The sequence below is a fragment of the Aplidium turbinatum genome, chromosome 4, assembly GCF_918807975.1.
Source record: "Aplidium turbinatum chromosome 4, kaAplTurb1.1, whole genome shotgun sequence".
NCBI lineage: Eukaryota > Metazoa > Chordata > Ascidiacea > Aplousobranchia > Polyclinidae > Aplidium > Aplidium turbinatum.
Window position 1 is genome coordinate 19,174,875 of NC_137475.1, and position 22,641 is coordinate 19,197,515.

Sequence of the window (22,641 nt, forward strand, 5' to 3'; positions counted from 1 at the left end):
TCAATAATGTTCACTTTTAGTACGTAACAAAACTTTCTTAGACAATTTTTAATGACGTTCGTTCCAAACTAAAAGAATTAGATAGTTTCGCAAAAAAAAATTATTTTTTACTGTATGAAATGTTTTTGAAAAATTTTTGAAAAATTTTTTTGAAAAGACAATTTTTTTTCAATAATGTTCACTTTTAGTACGTAAATAAACTTTCTTAGACAATTTTTAATGACGTTAGTTCCAAACTAAAAGAATTAGATAGTTTCGCAAAAAAAATGATTTTTCACTGTATGAAATGTCTTAGAAAAACTTCTGAAAAATATCTTTGAAAAGACAATTTTTTTTCAATAATGTTCACTTTTAGTACGTAAATAAACTTTCTTAGACAATTTTTAATGACGTTAGTTCCAAACTAAAAGAATTAGATAGTTTCGCAAAAAAAAATTATTTTTCACTGTATGAAATGTCTTAGAAAAATTTCTGAAAAATTTCTTTGAAAAGACAATTTTTTTTCAATAATTTTCACTTTTAGTACGTAAATAAACTTTCTTAGACAATTTTTAATGACGTTAGTTCCAAACTAAAAGAATTAGATAGATTCGCAAAAAAAAATTATTTTTCACTGTATGAAATGTCTTAGAAAAATTTCTGAAAAATTTCTTTGAAAAGACAATTTTTTTTCAATAATGTTCACTTTTAGTACGTAAATAAACTTTCTTAGACAATTTTTAATGACGTTAGTTCCAAACTAAAAGAATTAGATAGTTTCGCAAAAAAAAATTATTTTTCACTGTATGAAATGTCTTAGAAAAACTTCTGAAAAATTTCTTTGAAAAGACAAGTTTTTTTCAATAATGTTCACTTTTAGTACGTAAATAAACTTTCTTAGACAATTTTTAATGACGTTAGTTCCAAACTAAAAGAATTAGATAGTTTCCCAAAAAAAAATTATTTTTCACGGTATGAAATGTCTTGGAAAAAGTTTTTTGAAAAGACAAGTTTTTTTCAATGATGTTCACTTTTAGTACGTAACAAAACTTTCTTAGACAATTTTTAATGACGTTAGTTCCAAACTAAAAGAATTAGATAGTTTCGCAAAAAAAAATTATTTTTCACTGTATGAAATGTCTTAGAAAAATTTCTGAAAAATTTCTTTGAAAAGACAATTTTTTTTCAATAATGTTCACTTTTAGTACGTAAATAAACTTTCTTAGACAATTTTTAATGACGTTAGTTCCAAACTAAAAGAATTAGATAGTTTCGCAAAAAAAAATTATTTTTCACTGTATGAAATGTCTTAGAAAAACTTCTGAAAAATTTCTTTGAAAAGACAATTTTTTTTCAATAATGTTCACTTTTAGTACGTAAATAAACTTTCTTAGACAATTTTTAATGACGTTAGTTCCAAACTAAAAGAATTAGATAGTTTCCCAAAAAAAAATTATTTTTCACGGTATGAAATGTCTTGGAAAAAGTTTTTTGAAAAGACAAGTTTTTTTCAATGATGTTCACTTTTAGTACGTAAATAAACTTTCTTAGACAATTTTTAATGACGTTAGTTCCAAACTAAAAGAATTAGATAGTTTCGCAAAAAAAAATTATTTTTCACTGTATGAAATGTCTTAGAAAAACTTCTGAAAAATTTCTTTGAAAAGACAATTTTTTTTCAATAATGTTCACTTTTAGTACGTAAATAAACTTTCTTAGACAATTTTTAATGACGTTAGTTCCAAACTAAAAGAATTAGATAGTTTGCAAAAAAAAATTTATTTTTTACTGTATGAAATGTCTTAGAAAAATTTTTGAAAAATTTATTTGAAAAGACAATTTTTTTTCAATAATGTTCACCTTTAGTTCGTAAATAAACTTTCTTAGACAATTTTTAATAACGTTAGTTCCAAACTAAAAGAATTAGATAGTTTCGCAGAAAAAAATTACTTTTTAATGCATGAAATGTCTTGGAAATGTTTTTGAAAAATTTTTTTGAAAACACAAATTTTTTTCGATAATGTTCACTTTTAGTACGTAAAAAAACTTTCTTAGACAATTTTTAATGACGTTAGTTCCAAACAAAAAGAATTAGATAGTTTCGCAAAAAAAATTATTTTTCACTGTATGAAATGTCTTGGAAAAATTTTTTTAAAAATTCAATTTTTTTTAATAATGTTCACTTTTAGTACGTAAATAAACTTTCTTAGACAATTTTCAATGACGTTAGTTCCAAACTAAAAGAATTAGATAGTTTCGCAAAAAAAAAAATGATTTTTCACTGTATGAAATGTCTTGGAAAAAGTTTTTTGAAAAGACAAGTTTTTTTCAATGATGTTCACTTTTAGTACGTAAAAAAACTTTCTTAGACAATTTTTAATGACATTAGTTCCAAACTAAAAGAATTAGATAGTTTCGCAAAAAAAAACTATTTTTCACTCTATGAAATGTCTTGGAAAAATTTTTTTGAAAAGACAATTTTTTTTCAATAATGTTCACTTTTAGTACGTAACAAAACTTCCTTAGACAATTTTTAATGACGTTAGTTCCAAACTAAAAGAATTAGATAGTTTCGCAAAAAAAAATTATTTTTCACTGTATGAAATGTCTTAGAAAGGTTTTTGAAAAATTTTTTTGAAAAGACAATTTTTTTTCAATAATGTTCACTTTTAGTACGTAAAAGAACTTTCTTAGACAATTTTTAATGACGTTAGTTCCAAACTAAAAGAATTAGATAGTTTCGCAAAAAAAATTATTTTTCACTGTATGAAATGTCTTGGAAATAGTTTTTTGAAAAGACAATTTTTTTTCAATAATGTTCACTTTTGGTACGTAAATAAACTTTCTTAGACAATTTTTAATGACGTTAGTTCCAAACTAAAAGAATTAGATAGTTTTGCAAAAAAAAATTTTTTTTCCTTGTATGAAATGTCTTAGAAAAGTTTTTGAAAAATTTTTTTGAAAAGACAATTTTTTTTCAATAATGTTCACTTTTGGTACGTAAAAAAACTTTCTTAGACAATTTTTAATGACGTTAGTTCCAAACTAAAAGAATTAGATAGTTTCGCAAAAAAAAATTATTTTTCACTGTATGAAATGTCTTAGAAAAGTTTTTGAAAAATTTTTTTGAAAAGACAATTTTTTTTCAATAATGTTCACTTTTGGTACGTAAAAAAACTTTCTTAGACAATTTTTAATGACATTAGTTCCAAACTAAAAGAATTAGATAGTTTCGCAAAAAAAAAAATTATCTTTCACTGTATGAAATGTCTTGGAAAAATTTTTTTGAAAAGACAATTTTTTTTCAATAATGTTCACTTTTAGTACGTAAAAAAACTTTCTTAGACAATTTTTAATGACGTTAGTTCCAAACTAAAAGAATTAGATAGTTTCGCAAAAAAAAATTATTTTTCACGGTATGAAATGTCTTGGAAAAAGTTTTTTGAAAAGACAAGTTTTTTTCAATGATGTTCACTTTTAGTACGTAACAAAACTTTCTTAGACAATTTTTAATGACGTTAGTTCCAAACTAAAAGAATTAGATAGTTTCCTAAAAAAAATTATTTTTTACTGTATGAAATGTCTTAGAAAAATTTTTGAAAAATTTTTTTGAAAAGACAATTTTTTTTCAATAATGTTCACTTTTAGTTCGTAAATAAACTTTCTTAGACAATTTTTAATGACGTTAGTTCCAAACTAAAAGAATTAGAGAGTTTTGCAAAAAAAATTATTTTTTACTGCATGAAATGTCTTGAAAAAGTTTTTGAGAAACTTTTGAAAAAGACAATTTTTTTCAATAATGTTCACTTTAGTACGTAAAAAAACTTTCTTAGACAATTTTTAATGACGTTAGTTTCAAACTAAAAGAATTAGATTGTTTCGCAAAAAAAAATTATTTTTCACTGTATGAAATGTCTTAGAAAAGTTTTTGAAAAATTTTTTTGAAAAGGCAATTTTTTTTTAATAATGTTCACTTTTAGTACGTAAAAAAACTTTCTTAGACAATTTTTAATGACGTTAGTTCCAAACTAAAAGAGTTAGATAGTTTCGCAAAAAAAAATTATTTTGCACAGTATGAAATGTCTTGGAAAAATTTTTTTGAAAAGACAATTTTTTTTCAATAATGTTCACTTTTAGTACGTAACAAAACTTCCTTAGATGATTTTTAATGACGTTAGTTCCAAACTAAAAGAATTAGATAGTTTCGCAAAAAAAAATTATTTTTCACTGTATGAAATGTCTTGGAAAAATTTTTTTAAAAAGACATTTTTTTTTTTCAATAATGTTCACTTTTAGTACGTAAAAAAACTTTCTTAGACAATTTTTAATGACGTCAATTCCAAACTAAAAGAATTAGATAGTTTCGCAAAAAAAATTAATTTTCACTGTATGAAATGTCTTAGAAAAATTTCTGAAAAATTTCTTTGATAAGACAATTTTTTTTCAATAATGTTCACTTTTAGTACGTAACAAAACTTTCTTAGACAATTTTTAATGACGTTCGTTCCAAACTAAAAGAATTAGATAGTTTCGCAAAAAAAAATTATTTTTTACTGTATGAAATGTTTTTGAAAAATTTTTGAAAAATTTTTTTGAAAAGACAATTTTTTTTCAATAATGTTCACTTTTAGTACGTAAATAAACTTTCTTAGACAATTTTTAATGACGTTAGTTCCAAACTAAAAGAATTAGATAGTTTCGCAAAAAAAATGATTTTTCACTGTATGAAATGTCTTAGAAAAACTTCTGAAAAATATCTTTGAAAAGACAATTTTTTTTCAATAATGTTCACTTTTAGTACGTAAATAAACTTTCTTAGACAATTTTTAATGACGTTAGTTCCAAACTAAAAGAATTAGATAGTTTCGCAAAAAAAAATTATTTTTCACTGTATGAAATGTCTTAGAAAAATTTCTGAAAAATTTCTTTGAAAAGACAATTTTTTTTCAATAATTTTCACTTTTAGTACGTAAATAAACTTTCTTAGACAATTTTTAATGACGTTAGTTCCAAACTAAAAGAATTAGATAGATTCGCAAAAAAAAATTATTTTTCACTGTATGAAATGTCTTAGAAAAATTTCTGAAAAATTTCTTTGAAAAGACAATTTTTTTTCAATAATGTTCACTTTTAGTACGTAAATAAACTTTCTTAGACAATTTTTAATGACGTTAGTTCCAAACTAAAAGAATTAGATAGTTTCGCAAAAAAAAATTATTTTTCACTGTATGAAATGTCTTAGAAAAACTTCTGAAAAATTTCTTTGAAAAGACAATTTTTTTTCAATAATGTTCACTTTTAGTACGTAAATAAACTTTCTTAGACAATTTTTAATGACGTTAGTTCCAAACTAAAAGAATTAGATAGTTTCCCAAAAAAAAATTATTTTTCACGGTATGAAATGTCTTGGAAAAAGTTTTTTGAAAAGACAAGTTTTTTTCAATGATGTTCACTTTTAGTACGTAACAAAACTTTCTTAGACAATTTTTAATGACGTTAGTTCCAAACTAAAAGAATTAGATAGTTTCGCAAAAAAAAATTATTTTTCACTGTATGAAATGTCTTAGAAAAATTTCTGAAAAATTTCTTTGAAAAGACAATTTTTTTTCAATAATGTTCACTTTTAGTACGTAAATAAACTTTCTTAGACAATTTTTAATGACGTTAGTTCCAAACTAAAAGAATTAGATAGTTTCGCAAAAAAAAATTATTTTTCACTGTATGAAATGTCTTAGAAAAACTTCTGAAAAATTTCTTTGAAAAGACAATTTTTTTTCAATAATGTTCACTTTTAGTACGTAAATAAACTTTCTTAGACAATTTTTAATGACGTTAGTTCCAAACTAAAAGAATTAGATAGTTTCCCAAAAAAAAATTATTTTTCACGGTATGAAATGTCTTGGAAAAAGTTTTTTGAAAAGACAAGTTTTTTTCAATGATGTTCACTTTTAGTACGTAAATAAACTTTCTTAGACAATTTTTAATGACGTTAGTTCCAAACTAAAAGAATTAGATAGTTTCGCAAAAAAAAATTATTTTTCACTGTATGAAATGTCTTAGAAAAACTTCTGAAAAATTTCTTTGAAAAGACAATTTTTTTTCAATAATGTTCACTTTTAGTACGTAAATAAACTTTCTTAGACAATTTTTAATGACGTTAGTTCCAAACTAAAAGAATTAGATAGTTTCCCAAAAAAAAATTATTTTTCACGGTATGAAATGTCTTGGAAAAAGTTTTTTGAAAAGACAAGTTTTTTTCAATGATGTTCACTTTTAGTACGTAACAAAACTTTCTTAGACAATTTTTAATGACGTTAGTTCCAAACTAAAAGAATTAGATAGTTTCGCAAAAAAAAATTATTTTTCACTGTATGAAATGTCTTGGAAAAAGTTTTTTGAAAAGACAAGTTTTTTTCAATGATGTTCACTTTTAGTACGTAACAAAACTTTCTTAGACAATTTTTAATGACGTTAGTTCCAAACTAAAAGAATTAGATAGTTTCCTAAAAAAAAATTATTTTTTACTGTATGAAATGTCTTAGAAAAATTTTTGAAAAATTTTTTTGAAAAGACAATTTTTTTTCAATAATGTTCACTTTTAGTTCGTAAATAAACTTTCTTAGACAATTTTTAATGACGTTAGTTCCAAACTAAAAGAATTAGAGAGTTTTGCAAAAAAAATTATTTTTTACTGCATGAAATGTCTTGAAAAAGTTTTTGAGAAACTTTTGAAAAAGACAATTTTTTTCAATAATGTTCACTTTTAGTACGTAAATAAACTTTCTTAGACAATTTTTAATGACGTTAGTTCCAAACTAAAAGAATTAGATAGTTTCCCAAAAAAAAATTATTTTTCACGGTATGAAATGTCTTGGAAAAAGTTTTTTGAAAAGACAAGTTTTTTTCAATGATGTTCACTTTTAGTACGTAAATAAACTTTCTTAGACAATTTTTAATGACGTTAGTTCCAAACTAAAAGAATTAGATAGTTTCGCAAAAAAAAATTATTTTTCACTGTATGAAATGTCTTAGAAAAACTTCTGAAAAATTTCTTTGAAAAGACAATTTTTTTTCAATAATGTTCACTTTTAGTACGTAAATAAACTTTCTTAGACAATTTTTAATGACGTTAGTTCCAAACTAAAAGAATTAGATAGTTTCCCAAAAAAAAATTATTTTTCACGGTATGAAATGTCTTGGAAAAAGTTTTTTGAAAAGACAAGTTTTTTTCAATGATGTTCACTTTTAGTACGTAACAAAACTTTCTTAGACAATTTTTAATGACGTTAGTTCCAAACTAAAAGAATTAGATAGTTTCGCAAAAAAAAATTATTTTTCACTGTATGAAATGTCTTGGAAAAAGTTTTTTGAAAAGACAAGTTTTTTTCAATGATGTTCACTTTTAGTACGTAACAAAACTTTCTTAGACAATTTTTAATGACGTTAGTTCCAAACTAAAAGAATTAGATAGTTTCCTAAAAAAAAATTATTTTTTACTGTATGAAATGTCTTAGAAAAATTTTTGAAAAATTTTTTTGAAAAGACAATTTTTTTTCAATAATGTTCACTTTTAGTTCGTAAATAAACTTTCTTAGACAATTTTTAATGACGTTAGTTCCAAACTAAAAGAATTAGAGAGTTTTGCAAAAAAAATTATTTTTTACTGCATGAAATGTCTTGAAAAAGTTTTTGAGAAACTTTTGAAAAAGACAATTTTTTTCAATAATGTTCACTTTAGTACGTAAAAAAACTTTCTTAGACAATTTTTAATGACGTTAGTTTCAAACTAAAAGAATTAGATTGTTTCGCAAAAAAAAATTATTTTTCACTGTATGAAATGTCTTAGAAAAGTTTTTGAAAAATTTTTTTGAAAAGGCAATTTTTTTTCAATAATGTTCACTTTTAGTACGTAAAAAAACTTTCTTAGACAATTTTTAATGACGTTAGTTCCAAACTAAAAGAATTAGAGAGTTTTGCAAAAAAAATTATTTTTTACTGCATGAAATGTCTTGAAAAAGTTTTTGAGAAACTTTTGAAAAAGACAATTTTTTTCAATAATGTTCACTTTAGTATGTAAAAAAACTTTCTTAGACAATTTTTAATGACGTTAGTTTCAAACTAAAAGAATTAGATTGTTTCGCAAAAAAAAATTATTTTTCACTGTATGAAATGTCTTAGAAAAGTTTTTGAAAAATTTTTTTGAAAAGGCAATTTTTTTTTAATAATGTTCACTTTTAGTACGTAAAAAAACTTTCTTAGACAATTTTTAATGACGTTAGTTCCAAACTAAAAGAATTAGATAGTTTCGCAAAAAAAAATTATTTTGCACAGTATGAAATGTCTTGGAAAAATTTTTTTGAAAAGACAATTTTTTTTCAATAATGTTCACTTTTAGTACGTAACAAAACTTCCTTAGATGATTTTTAAAGACGTTAGTTCCAAACTAAAAGAATTAGATAGTTTCGCAAAAAAAAATTATTTTTCACTTAATGAAATGTCTTAGAAAAAATTTTGAAAAATTTGTTTGAAAACACAATTTTTTTTCGATAATGTTCACTTTTAGTACGTAAAAAAACTTTCTTAGACAATTTTTATTGACGTTAGTTCCAAACAAAAAGAATTAGATAGTTTCGCAAAAAAAAATTATTTTTCACTGTATGAAATGTCTTGGAAAAATTTTTTTAAAAAGACATTTTTTTTTTTCAATAATGTTCACTTTTAGTACGTAAAAAAACTTTCTTAGACAATTTTTAATGACGTCAATTCCAAACTAAAAGAATTAGATAGTTTCGCAAAAAAAATTAATTTTCACTGTATGAAATGTCTTAGAAAAATTTCTGAAAAATTTCTTTGATAAGACAACTTTTTTTCAATAATGTTCACTTTTAGAACGTAAAAAAACTTTCTTAGACAATTTTTAATGACGTTAGTTCCAAACTAAAAGAATTAGATAGTTTTCCAAAAAAAAAAAGTTTTTCACTGTATGAAATGGTTTTGAAAAATTTTTTTAAAAAGACAATTTTTTTTCAATAATGTTCACTTTTAGTACGTAACAAAACTTTCTTAGACAATTTTTAATGACGTTCGTTCCAAACTAAAAGAATTAGATAGTTTCGCAAAAAAAAATTATTTTTTACTGTATGAAATGTTTTTGAAAAATTTTTGAAAAATTTTTTTGAAAAGACAATTTTTTTTCAATAATGTTCACTTTTAGTACGTAAATAAACTTTCTTAGACAATTTTTAATGACGTTAGTTCCAAACTAAAAGAATTAGATAGTTTCGCAAAAAAAAATTATTTTTCACTGTATGAAATGTCTTAGAAAAACTTCTGAAAAATATCTTTGAAAAGACAATTTTTTTTCAATAATGTTCACTTTTAGTACGTAAATAAACTTTCTTAGACAATTTTTAATGACGTTAGTTCCAAACTAAAAGAATTAGATAGTTTCGCAAAAAAAAATTATTTTTCACTGTATGAAATGTCTTAGAAAAATTTCTGAAAAATTTCTTTGAAAAGACAATTTTTTTTCAATAATGTTCACTTTTAGTACGTAAATAAACTTTCTTAGACAATTTTTAATGACGTTAGTTCCAAACTAAAAGAATTAGATAGATTCGCAAAAAAAAATTATTTTTCACTGTATGAAATGTCTTAGAAAAATTTCTGAAAAATTTCTTTGAAAAGACAATTTTTTTTCAATAATGTTCACTTTTAGTACGTTACAAGACTTCCTTAGACAATTTTTAATGACGTTAGTTCCAAACTAAAAGAATTAGATAGTTTCGCAAAAAAAAATTAATTTTCACTGTATGAAATGTCTTAGAATAATTTCTGAAAAATTTCTTTGATAAGACAATTTTTTTTCAATAATGTTCACTTTTAGTACGTAAAAAAACTTTCTTAGACAATTTTTAATGACGTTAGTTCCAAACTAAAAGAATTAGATAGTTTTCCAAAAAAAAAAAGTTTTTCACTGTATGAAATGGTTTTGAAAAATTTTTTTAAAAAGACAATTTTTTTTCAATAATGTTCACTTTTAGTACGTAACAAAACTTTCTTAGACAATTTTTAATGACGTTCGTTCCAAACTAAAAGAATTAGATAGTTTCGCAAAAAAAAATTATTTTTTACTGTATGAAATGTTTTTGAAAAATTTTTGAAAAATTTTTTTGAAAAGACAATTTTTTTTCAATAATGTTCACTTTTAGTACGTAAATAAACTTTCTTAGACAATTTTTAATGACGTTAGTTCCAAACTAAAAGAATTAGATAGTTTCGCAAAAAAAAATTATTTTTCACTGTATGAAATGTCTTAGAAAAATTTCTGAAAAATTTCTTTGAAAAGACAATTTTTTTCAATAATGTTCACTTTTAGTACGTAAATAAACTTTCTTAGACAATTTTTAATGACGTTAGTTCCAAACTAAAAGAATTAGATAGTTTCCCAAAAAAAAATTATTTTTCACTGTATGAAATGTCTTAGAAAAACTTCTGAAAAATTTCTTTGAAAAGACAATTTTTTTTCAATAATGTTCACTTTTAGTACGTAAAAAAACTTTCTTAGACAATTTTTAATGACGTTAGTTCCAAACTAAAAGAATTAGATAGTTTTCCAAAAAAAAAAAGTTTTTCACTGTATGAAATGGTTTTGAAAAATTTTTTTAAAAGACAATTTTTTTTCAATAATGTTCACTTTTAGTACGTAACAAAACTTTCTTAGACAATTTTTAATGACGTTCGTTCCAAACTAAAAGAATTAGATAGTTTCGCAAAAAAAAATTATTTTTTACTGTATGAAATGTTTTTGAAAAATTTTTGAAAAATTTTTTTAAAAAGACAATTTTTTTTCAATAATGTTCACTTTTAGTACGTAAATAAACTTTCTTAGACAATTTTTAATGACGTTAGTTCCAAACTAAAAGAATTAGATAGTTTCGCAAAAAAAAATTATTTTTCACTGTATGAAATGTCTTAGAAAAACTTCTGAAAAATTTCTTTGAAAAGACAATTTTTTTTCAATAATGTTCACTTTTAGTACGTAAATAAACTTTCTTAGACAATTTTTAATGACGTTAGTTCCAAACTAAAAGAATTAGATAGTTTCCCAAAAAAAAATTATTTTTCACGGTATGAAATGTCTTGGAAAAAGTTTTTTGAAAAGACAAGTTTTTTTCAATGATGTTCACTTTTAGTACGTAACAAAACTTTCTTAGACAATTTTTAATGACGTTAGTTCCAAACTAAAAGAATTAGATAGTTTCGCAAAAAAAAATTATTTTTTACTGTATGAAATGTCTTAGAAAAATTTTTGAAAAATTTTTTTGAAAAGACAATTTTTTTTCAATAATGTTCACTTTTAGTTCGTAAATAAACTTTCTTAGACAATTTTTAATGACGTTAGTTCCAAACTAAAAGAATTAGAGAGTTTTGCAAAAAAAATTATTTTTTACTGCATGAAATGTCTTGAAAAAGTTTTTGAGAAACTTTTGAAAAAGACAATTTTTTTCAATAATGTTCACTTTAGTACGTAAAAAAACTTTCTTAGACAATTTTTAATGACGTTAGTTTCAAACTAAAAGAATTAGATTGTTTCCCAAAAAAAAATTATTTTTCACTGTATGAAATGTCTTAGAAAAGTTTTTGAAAAATTTTTTTGAAAAGGCAATTTTTTTTCAATAATGTTCACTTTTAGTACGTAAAAAAACTTTCTTAGACAATTTTTAATGACGTTAGTTCCAAACTAAAAGAATTAGATAGTTTCGCAAAAAAAAATTATTTTGCACAGTATGAAATGTCTTGGAAAAATTTTTTTGAAAAGACAATTTTTTTTCAATAATGTTCACTTTTAGTACGTAACAAAACTTCCTTAGATGATTTTTAATGACGTTAGTTCCAAACTAAAAGAATTAGATAGTTTCGCAAAAAAAAATTATTTTTCACTGTATGAAATGTTTTTGAAAAATTTTTGAAAAATTTTTTTGAAAAGACAATTTGTTTTCAATAATGTTCACTTTTAGTACGTAAATAAACTTTCTTAGACAATTTTTAATGACGTTAGTTCCAAACTAAAAGAATTAGATAGTTTCGCAAAAAAAAATTATTTTTCACTGTATGAAATGTCTTAGAAAAACTTCTGAAAAATTTCTTTGAAAAGACAATTTTTTTTCAATAATGTTTACTTTTAGTACGTAAATAAACTTTCTTAGACAATTTTTAATGACGTTAGTTCCAAACTAAAAGAATTAGATAGTTTCCCAAAAAAAAATTATTTTTCACGGTATGAAATGTCTTGGAAAAAGTTTTTTGAAAAGACAAGTTTTTTTCAATGATGTTCACTTTTAGTACGTAACAAAACTTTCTTAGACAATTTTTAATGACGTTAGTTCCAAACTAAAAGAATTAGATAGTTTCGCAAAAAAAAATTATTTTTTACTGTATGAAATGTCTTAGAAAAATTTTTGAAAAATTTTTTTGAAAAGACAATTTTTTTTCAATAATGTTCACTTTTAGTTCGTAAATAAACTTTCTTAGACAATTTTTAATGACGTTAGTTCCAAACTAAAAGAATTAGAGAGTTTTGCAAAAAAAATTATTTTTTACTGCATGAAATGTGTTGAAAAAGTTTTTGAGAAACTTTTGAAAAAGACAATTTTTTTCAATAATGTTCACTTTAGTACGTAAAAAAACTTTCTTAGACAATTTTTAATGACGTTAGTTCCAAACTAAAAGAATTAGATAGTTTCGCAAAAAAAAATTATTTTGCACAGTATGAAATGTCTTGGAAAAATTTTTTTGAAAAGACAATTTTTTTTCAATAATGTTCACTTTTAGTACGTAACAAAACTTCCTTAGATGATTTTTAATGACGTTAGTTCCAAACTAAAAGAATTAGATAGTTTCGCAAAAAAAAATTATTTTTCACTGTATGAAATGTTTTTGAAAAATTTTTGAAAAATTTTTTTGAAAAGACAATTTGTTTTCAATAATGTTCATTTTTAGTACGTAAATAAACTTTCTTAGACAATTTTTAATGACGTTAGTCCCAAACTAAAAGAATTAGATAGTTTCGCAAAAAAAAATTATTTTTCACAGTATGAAATGTCTTAGAAAAACTTCTGAAAAATATCTTTGAAAAGACAATTTTTTTTCAATTATGTTCACTTTTAGTACGTAAATAAACTTTCTTAGACAATTTTTAATGACGTTAGTTCCAAACTAAAAGAATTAGTTAGTTTCGCAAAAAAAAATTATTTTTCACTGTATGAAATGTCTTAGAAAAATTTCTGAAAAATTTCTTTGAAAAGACAATTTTTTTTCAATAATGTTCACTTTTAGTACGTAAATAAACTTTCTTAGACAATTTTTAATGACGTTAGTTCCAAACTAAAAGAATTAGATAGTTTCGCAAAAAAAATTTATTTTTCACTGTATGAAATGTCTTAGAAAAGCTTTTGAAAAATTTTTTTGAAAACACAATTTCTTTTCGATAATGTTCTCTTTTAGTACGTTTCTTAGACAATTTTTAATGACATTAGTTCCAAACTAAAAGAATTAGATAGTTTCGCAAAAAAAAATTATTTTTCACTCTAAGAAATGTCTTAGAAAAATTTTTTTGAAAAGACAATTTTTTTTCAATAATGTTCACTTTTAGTACGTAAATAAACTTTCTTAGACAATTTTTAATGACGTTAGTTCCAAACTAAAAGAATTAGATAGTTTGCCAAAAAAAATTTATTTTTTACTGTATGAAATGTCTTAGAAAAATTTTTGAAAAATTTTTTTGAAAAGACAATTTTTTTTCAATAATGTTCACCTTTAGTTCGTAAATAAACTTTCTTAGACAATTTTTAATAACGTTAGTTCCAAACTAAAAGAATTAGATAGTTTCGCAGAAAAAAATTACTTTTTAATGCATGAAATGTCTTGGAAATGTTTTTGAAAAATTTTTTTGAAAACACAAATTTTTTTCGATAATGTTCACTTTTAGTACGTAAAAAAACTTTCTTAGACAATTTTTAATGACGTTAGTTCCAAACAAAAAGAATTAGATAGTTTCGCAAAAAAAATTATTTTTCACTGTATGAAATGTCTTGGAAAAATTTTTTTAAAAATTCAATTTTTTTTAATAATGTTCACTTTTAGTACGTAAATAAACTTTCTTAGACAATTTTCAATGACGTTAGTTCCAAACTAAAAGAATTAGATAGTTTCGCAAAAAAAAAATGATTTTTCACTGTATGAAATGTCTTGGAAAAAGTTTTTTGAAAAGACAAGTTTTTTTCAATGATGTTCACTTTTAGTACGTAAAAAAACTTTCTTAGACAATTTTTAATGACATTAGTTCCAAACTAAAAGAATTAGATAGTTTCGCAAAAAAAAACTATTTTTCACTCTATGAAATGTCTTGGAAAAATTTTTTTGAAAAGACAATTTTTTTTCAATAATGTTCACTTTTAGTACGTAACAAAACTTCCTTAGACAATTTTTAATGACGTTAGTTCCAAACTAAAAGAATTAGATAGTTTCGCAAAAAAAAATTATTTTTCACTGTATGAAATGTCTTAGAAAGGTTTTTGAAAAATTTTTTTGAAAAGACAATTTTTTTTCAATAATGTTCACTTTTAGTACGTAAAAGAACTTTCTTAGACAATTTTTAATGACGTTAGTTCCAAACTAAAAGAATTAGATAGTTTTGCAAAAAAAATTATTTTTCACTGTATGAAATGTCTTGGAAATAGTTTTTTGAAAAGACAATTTTTTTTCAATAATGTTCACTTTTGGTACGTAAATAAACTTTCTTAGACAATTTTTAATGACGTTAGTTCCAAACTAAAAGAATTAGATAGTTTTGCAAAAAAAAATTATTTTTCACTGTATGAAATGTCTTAGAAAAGTTTTTGAAAAATTTTTTTGAAAAGACAATTTTTTTTCAATAATGTTCACTTTTGGTACGTAAAAAAACTTTCTTAGACAATTTTTAATGACGTTAGTTCCAAACTAAAAGAATTAGATAGTTTCGCAAAAAAAAATTATTTTTCACTGTATGAAATGTCTTAGAAAAGTTTTTGAAAAATTTTTTTGAAAAGACAATTTTTTTTCAATAATGTTCAGTTTTGGTACGTAAAAAAACTTTCTTAGACAATTTTTAATGACATTAGTTCCAAACTAAAAGAATTAGATAGTTTCGCAAAAAAAAAAATTATCTTTCACTGTATGAAATGTCTTGGAAAAATTTTTTTGAAAAGACAATTTTTTTTCAATAATGTTCACTTTTAGTACGTAAAAAAACTTTCTTAGACAATTTTTAATGACGTTAGTTCCAAACTAAAAGAATTAGATAGTTTCGCAAAAAAAAATTATTTTTCACGGTATGAAATGTCTTGGAAAAAGTTTTTTGAAAAGACAAGTTTTTTTCAATGATGTTCACTTTTAGTACGTAACAAAACTTTCTTAGACAATTTTTAATGACGTTAGTTCCAAACTAAAAGAATTAGATAGTTTCCTAAAAAAAAATTATTTTTTACTGTATGAAATGTCTTAGAAAAATTTTTGAAAAATTTTTTTGAAAAGACAATTTTTTTTCAATAATGTTCACTTTTAGTTCGTAAATAAACTTTCTTAGACAATTTTTAATGACGTTAGTTCCAAACTAAAAGAATTAGAGAGTTTTGCAAAAAAAATTATTTTTTACTGCATGAAATGTCTTGAAAAAGTTTTTGAGAAACTTTTGAAAAAGACAATTTTTTTCAATAATGTTCACTTTAGTACGTAAAAAAACTTTCTTAGACAATTTTTAATGACGTTAGTTCCAAACTAAAAGAATTAGATAGTTTCGCAAAAAAAAATTATTTTTCACGGTATGAAATGTCTTGGAAAAAGTTTTTTGAAAAGACAAGTTTTTTTCAATGATGTTCACTTTTAGTACGTAACAAAACTTTCTTAGACAATTTTTAATGACGTTAGTTCCAAACTAAAAGAATTAGATAGTTTCGCAAAAAAAAATTATTTTTCACTGTATGAAATGTCTTAGAAAAATTTCTGAAAAATTTCTTTGAAAAGACAATTTTTTTTCAATAATGTTCACTTTTAGTACGTAAATAAACTTTCTTAGACAATTTTTAATGACGTTAGTTCCAAACTAAAAGAATTAGATAGTTTCGCAAAAAAAAATTATTTTTCACTGTATGAAATGTCTTAGAAAAACTTCTGAAAAATTTCTTTGAAAAGACAATTTTTTTTCAATAATGTTCACTTTTAGTACGTAAATAAACTTTCTTAGACAATTTTTAATGACGTTAGTTCCAAACTAAAAGAATTAGATAGTTTCCCAAAAAAGAATTATTTTTCACGGTATGAAATGTCTTGGAAAAAGTTTTTTGAAAAGACAAGTTTTTTTCAATGATGTTCACTTTTAGTACGTAAATAAACTTTCTTAGACAATTTTTAATGACGTTAGTTCCAAACTAAAAGAATTAGATAGTTTCGCAAAAAAAAATTATTTTTCACTGTATGAAATGTCTTAGAAAAACTTCTGAAAAATTTCTTTGAAAAGACAATTTTTTTTCAATAATGTTCACTTTTAGTACGTAAATAAACTTTCTTAGACAATTTTTAATGACGTTAGTTCCAAACTAAAAGAATTAGATAGTTTCCCAAAAAAAAATTATTTTTCACGGTATGAAATGTCTTGGAAAAAGTTTTTTGAAAAGACAAGTTTTTTTCAATGATGTTCACTTTTAGTACGTAACAAAACTTTCTTAGACAATTTTTAATGACGTTAGTTCCAAACTAAAAGAATTAGATAGTTTCGCAAAAAAAAATTATTTTTCACTGTATGAAATGTCTTGGAAAAAGTTTTTTGAAAAGACAAGTTTTTTTCAATGATGTTCACTTTTAGTACGTAACAAAACTTTCTTAGACAATTTTTAATGACGTTAGTTCCAAACTAAAAGAATTAGATAGTTTCCTAAAAAAAAATTATTTTTTACTGTATGAAATGTCTTAGAAAAATTTTTGAAAAATTTTTTTGAAAAGACAATTTTTTTTCAATAATGTTCACTTTTAGTTCGTAAATAAACTTTCTTAGACAATTTTTAATGACGTTAGTTCCAAACTAAAAGAATTAGAGAGTTTTGCAAAAAAAATTATTTTTTACTGCATGAAATGTCTTGAAAAAGTTTTTGAGAAACTTTTGAAAAAGACAATTTTTTTCAATAATGTTCACTTTAGTACGTAAAAAAACTTTCTTAGACAATTTTTAATGACGTTAGTTTCAAACTAAAAGAATTAGATTGTTTCGCAAAAAAAAATTATTTTTCACTGTATGAAATGTCTTAGAAAAGTTTTTGAAAAATTTTTTTGAAAAGGCAATTTTTTTTCAATAATGTTCACTTTTAGTACGTAAAAAAACTTTCTTAGACAATTTTTAATGACGTTAGTTCCAAACTAAAAGAATTAGAGAGTTTTGCAAAAAAAATTATTTTTTACTGCATGAAATGTCTTGAAAAAGTTTTTGAGAAACTTTTGAAAAAGACAATTTTTTTCAATAATGTTCACTTTAGTATGTAAAAAAACTTTCTTAGACAATTTTTAATGACGTTAGTTTCAAACTAAAAGAATTAGATTGTTTCGCAAAAAAAAATTATTTTTCACTGTATGAAATGTCTTAGAAAAGTTTTTGAAAAATTTTTTTGAAAAGGCAATTTTTTTTTAATAATGTTCACTTTTAGTACGTAAAAAAACTTTCTTAGACAATTTTTAATGACGTTAGTTCCAAACTAAAAGAATTAGATAGTTTCGCAAAAAAAAATTATTTTGCACAGTATGAAATGTCTTGGAAAAATTTTTTTGAAAAGACAATTTTTTTTCAATAATGTTCACTTTTAGTACGTAACAAAACTTCCTTAGATGATTTTTAAAGACGTTAGTTCCAAACTAAAAGAATTAGATAGTTTCGCAAAAAAAAATTATTTTTCACTTAATGAAATGTCTTAGAAAAAATTTTGAAAAATTTGTTTGAAAACACAATTTTTTTTCGATAATGTTCACTTTTAGTACGTAAAAAAACTTTCTTAGACAATTTTTATTGACGTTAGTTCCAAACAAAAAGAATTAGATAGTTTCGCAAAAAAAAATTATTTTTCACTGTATGAAATGTCTTGGAAAAATTTTTTTAAAAAGACATTTTTTTTTTTCAATAATGTTCACTTTTAGTACGTAAAAAAACTTTCTTAGACAATTTTTAATGACGTCAATTCCAAACTAAAAGAATTAGATAGTTTCGCAAAAAAAATTAATTTTCACTGTATGAAATGTCTTAGAAAAATTTCTGAAAAATTTCTTTGATAAGACAACTTTTTTTCAATAATGTTCACTTTTAGAACGTAAAAAAACTTTCTTAGACAATTTTTAATGACGTTAGTTCCAAACTAAAAGAATTAGATAGTTTTCCAAAAAAAAAAAGTTTTTCACTGTATGAAATGGTTTTGAAAAATTTTTTTAAAAAGACAATTTTTTTTCAATAATGTTCACTTTTAGTACGTAACAAAACTTTCTTAGACAATTTTTAATGACGTTCGTTCCAAACTAAAAGAATTAGATAGTTTCGCAAAAAAAAATTATTTTTTACTGTATGAAATGTTTTTGAAAAATTTTTGAAAAATTTTTTTGAAAAGACAATTTTTTTTCAATAATGTTCACTTTTAGTACGTAAATAAACTTTCTTAGACAATTTTTAATGACGTTAGTTCCAAACTAAAAGAATTAGATAGTTTCGCAAAAAAAAATTATTTTTCACTGTATGAAATGTCTTAGAAAAACTTCTGAAAAATATCTTTGAAAAGACAATTTTTTTTCAATAATGTTCACTTTTAGTACGTAAATAAACTTTCTTAGACAATTTTTAATGACGTTAGTTCCAAACTAAAAGAATTAGATAGTTTCGCAAAAAAAAATTATTTTTCACTGTATGAAATGTCTTAGAAAAATTTCTGAAAAATTTCTTTGAAAAGACAATTTTTTTTCAATAATGTTCACTTTTAGTACGTAAATAAACTTTCTTAGACAATTTTTAATGACGTTAGTTCCAAACTAAAAGAATTAGATAGATTCGCAAAAAAAAATTATTTTTCACTGTATGAAATGTCTTAGAAAAATTTCTGAAAAATTTCTTTGAAAAGACAATTTTTTTTCAATAATGTTCACTTTTAGTACGTTACAAGACTTCCTTAGACAATTTTTAATGACGTTAGTTCCAAACTAAAAGAATTAGATAGTTTCGCAAAAAAAAATTAATTTTCACTGTATGAAATGTCTTAGAATAATTTCTGAAAAATTTCTTTGATAAGACAATTTTTTTTCAATAATGTTCACTTTTAGTACGTAAAAAAACTTTCTTAGACAATTTTTAATGACGTTAGTTCCAAACTAAAAGAATTAGATAGTTTTCCAAAAAAAAAAAGTTTTTCACTGTATGAAATGGTTTTGAAAAATTTTTTTAAAAAGACAATTTTTTTTCAATAATGTTCACTTTTAGTACGTAACAAAACTTTCTTAGACAATTTTTAATGACGTTCGTTCCAAACTAAAAGAATTAGATAGTTTCGCAAAAAAAAATTATTTTTTACTGTATGAAATGTTTTTGAAAAATTTTTGAAAAATTTTTTTGAAAAGACAATTTTTTTTCAATAATGTTCACTTTTAGTACGTAAATAAACTTTCTTAGACAATTTTTAATGACGTTAGTTCCAAACTAAAAGAATTAGATAGTTTCGCAAAAAAAAATTATTTTTCACTGTATGAAATGTCTTAGAAAAATTTCTGAAAAATTTCTTTGAAAAGACAATTTTTTTCAATAATGTTCACTTTTAGTACGTAAATAAACTTTCTTAGACAATTTTTAATGACGTTAGTTCCAAACTAAAAGAATTAGATAGTTTCCCAAAAAAAAATTATTTTTCACTGTATGAAATGTCTTAGAAAAACTTCTGAAAAATTTCTTTGAAAAGACAATTTTTTTTCAATAATGTTCACTTTTAGTACGTAAAAAAACTTTCTTAGACAATTTTTAATGACGTTAGTTCCAAACTAAAAGAATTAGATAGTTTTCCAAAAAAAAAAAGTTTTTCACTGTATGAAATGGTTTTGAAAAATTTTTTTAAAAGACAATTTTTTTTCAATAATGTTCACTTTTAGTACGTAACAAAACTTTCTTAGACAATTTTTAATGACGTTCGTTCCAAACTAAAAGAATTAGATAGTTTCGCAAAAAAAAATTATTTTTTACTGTATGAAATGTTTTTGAAAAATTTTTGAAAAATTTTTTTAAAAAGACAATTTTTTTTCAATAATGTTCACTTTTAGTACGTAAATAAACTTTCTTAGACAATTTTTAATGACGTTAGTTCCAAACTAAAAGAATTAGATAGTTTCGCAAAAAAAAATTATTTTTCACTGTATGAAATGTCTTAGAAAAACTTCTGAAAAATTTCTTTGAAAAGACAATTTTTTTTCAATAATGTTCACTTTTAGTACGTAAATAAACTTTCTTAGACAATTTTTAATGACGTTAGTTCCAAACTAAAAGAATTAGATAGTTTCCCAAAAAAAAATTATTTTTCACGGTATGAAATGTCTTGGAAAAAGTTTTTTGAAAAGACAAGTTTTTTTCAATGATGTTCACTTTTAGTACGTAACAAAACTTTCTTAGACAATTTTTAATGACGTTAGTTCCAAACTAAAAGAATTAGATAGTTTCGCAAAAAAAAATTATTTTTTACTGTATGAAATGTCTTAGAAAAATTTTTGAAAAATTTTTTTGAAAAGACAATTTTTTTTCAATAATGTTCACTTTTAGTTCGTAAATAAACTTTCTTAGACAATTTTTAATGACGTTAGTTCCAAACTAAAAGAATTAGAGAGTTTTGCAAAAAAAATTATTTTTTACTGCATGAAATGTCTTGAAAAAGTTTTTGAGAAACTTTTGAAAAAGACAATTTTTTTCAATAATGTTCACTTTAGTACGTAAAAAAACTTTCTTAGACAATTTTTAATGACGTTAGTTTCAAACTAAAAGAATTAGATTGTTTCGCAAAAAAAAATTATTTTTCACTGTATGAAATGTCTTAGAAAAGTTTTTGAAAAATTTTTTTGAAAAGGCAATTTTTTTTCAATAATGTTCACTTTTAGTACGTAAAAAAACTTTCTTAGACAATTTTTAATGACGTTAGTTCCAAACTAAAAGAATTAGATAGTTTCGCAAAAAAAAATTATTTTGCACAGTATGAAATGTCTTGGAAAAATTTTTTTGAAAAGACAATTTTTTTTCAATAATGTTCACTTTTAGTACGTAACAAAACTTCCTTAGATGATTTTTAATGACGTTAGTTCCAAACTAAAAGAATTAGATAGTTTCGCAAAAAAAAATTATTTTTCACTGTATGAAATGTTTTTGAAAAATTTTTGAAAAATTTTTTTGAAAAGACAATTTGTTTTCAATAATGTTCACTTTTAGTACGTAAATAAACTTTCTTAGACAATTTTTAATGACGTTAGTTCCAAACTAAAAGAATTAGATAGTTTCGCAAAAAAAAATTATTTTTCACTGTATGAAATGTCTTAGAAAAACTTCTGAAAAATTTCTTTGAAAAGACAATTTTTTTTCAATAATGTTTACTTTTAGTACGTAAATAAACTTTCTTAGACAATTTTTAATGACGTTAGTTCCAAACTAAAAGAATTAGATAGTTTCCCAAAAAAAAATTATTTTTCACGGTATGAAATGTCTTGGAAAAAGTTTTTTGAAAAGACAAGTTTTTTTCAATGATGTTCACTTTTAGTACGTAACAAAACTTTCTTAGACAATTTTTAATGACGTTAGTTCCAAACTAAAAGAATTAGATAGTTTCGCAAAAAAAAATTATTTTTTACTGTATGAAATGTCTTAGAAAAATTTTTGAAAAATTTTTTTGAAAAGACAATTTTTTTTCAATAATGTTCACTTTTAGTTCGTAAATAAACTTTCTTAGACAATTTTTAATGACGTTAGTTCCAAACTAAAAGAATTAGAGAGTTTTGCAAAAAAAATTATTTTTTACTGCATGAAATGTGTTGAAAAAGTTTTTGAGAAACTTTTGAAAAAGACAATTTTTTTCAATAATGTTCACTTTAGTACGTCAAAAAACTTTCTTAGACAATTTTTAATGACGTTAGTTCCAAACTAAAAGAATTAGATAGTTTCGCAAAAAAAAATTATTTTGCACAGTATGAAATGTCTTGGAAAAATTTTTTTGAAAAGACAATTTTTTTTCAATAATGTTCACTTTTAGTACGTAACAAAACTTCCTTAGATGATTTTTAATGACGTTAGTTCCAAACTAAAAGAATTAGATAGTTTCGCAAAAAAAAATTATTTTTCACTGTATGAAATGTTTTTGAAAAATTTTTGAAAAATTTTTTTGAAAAGACAATTTGTTTTCAATAATGTTCATTTTTAGTACGTAAATAAACTTTCTTAGACAATTTTTAATGACGTTAGTCCCAAACTAAAAGAATTAGATAGTTTCGCAAAAAAAAATTATTTTTCACAGTATGAAATGTCTTAGAAAAACTTCTGAAAAATATCTTTGAAAAGACAATTTTTTTTCAATTATGTTCACTTTT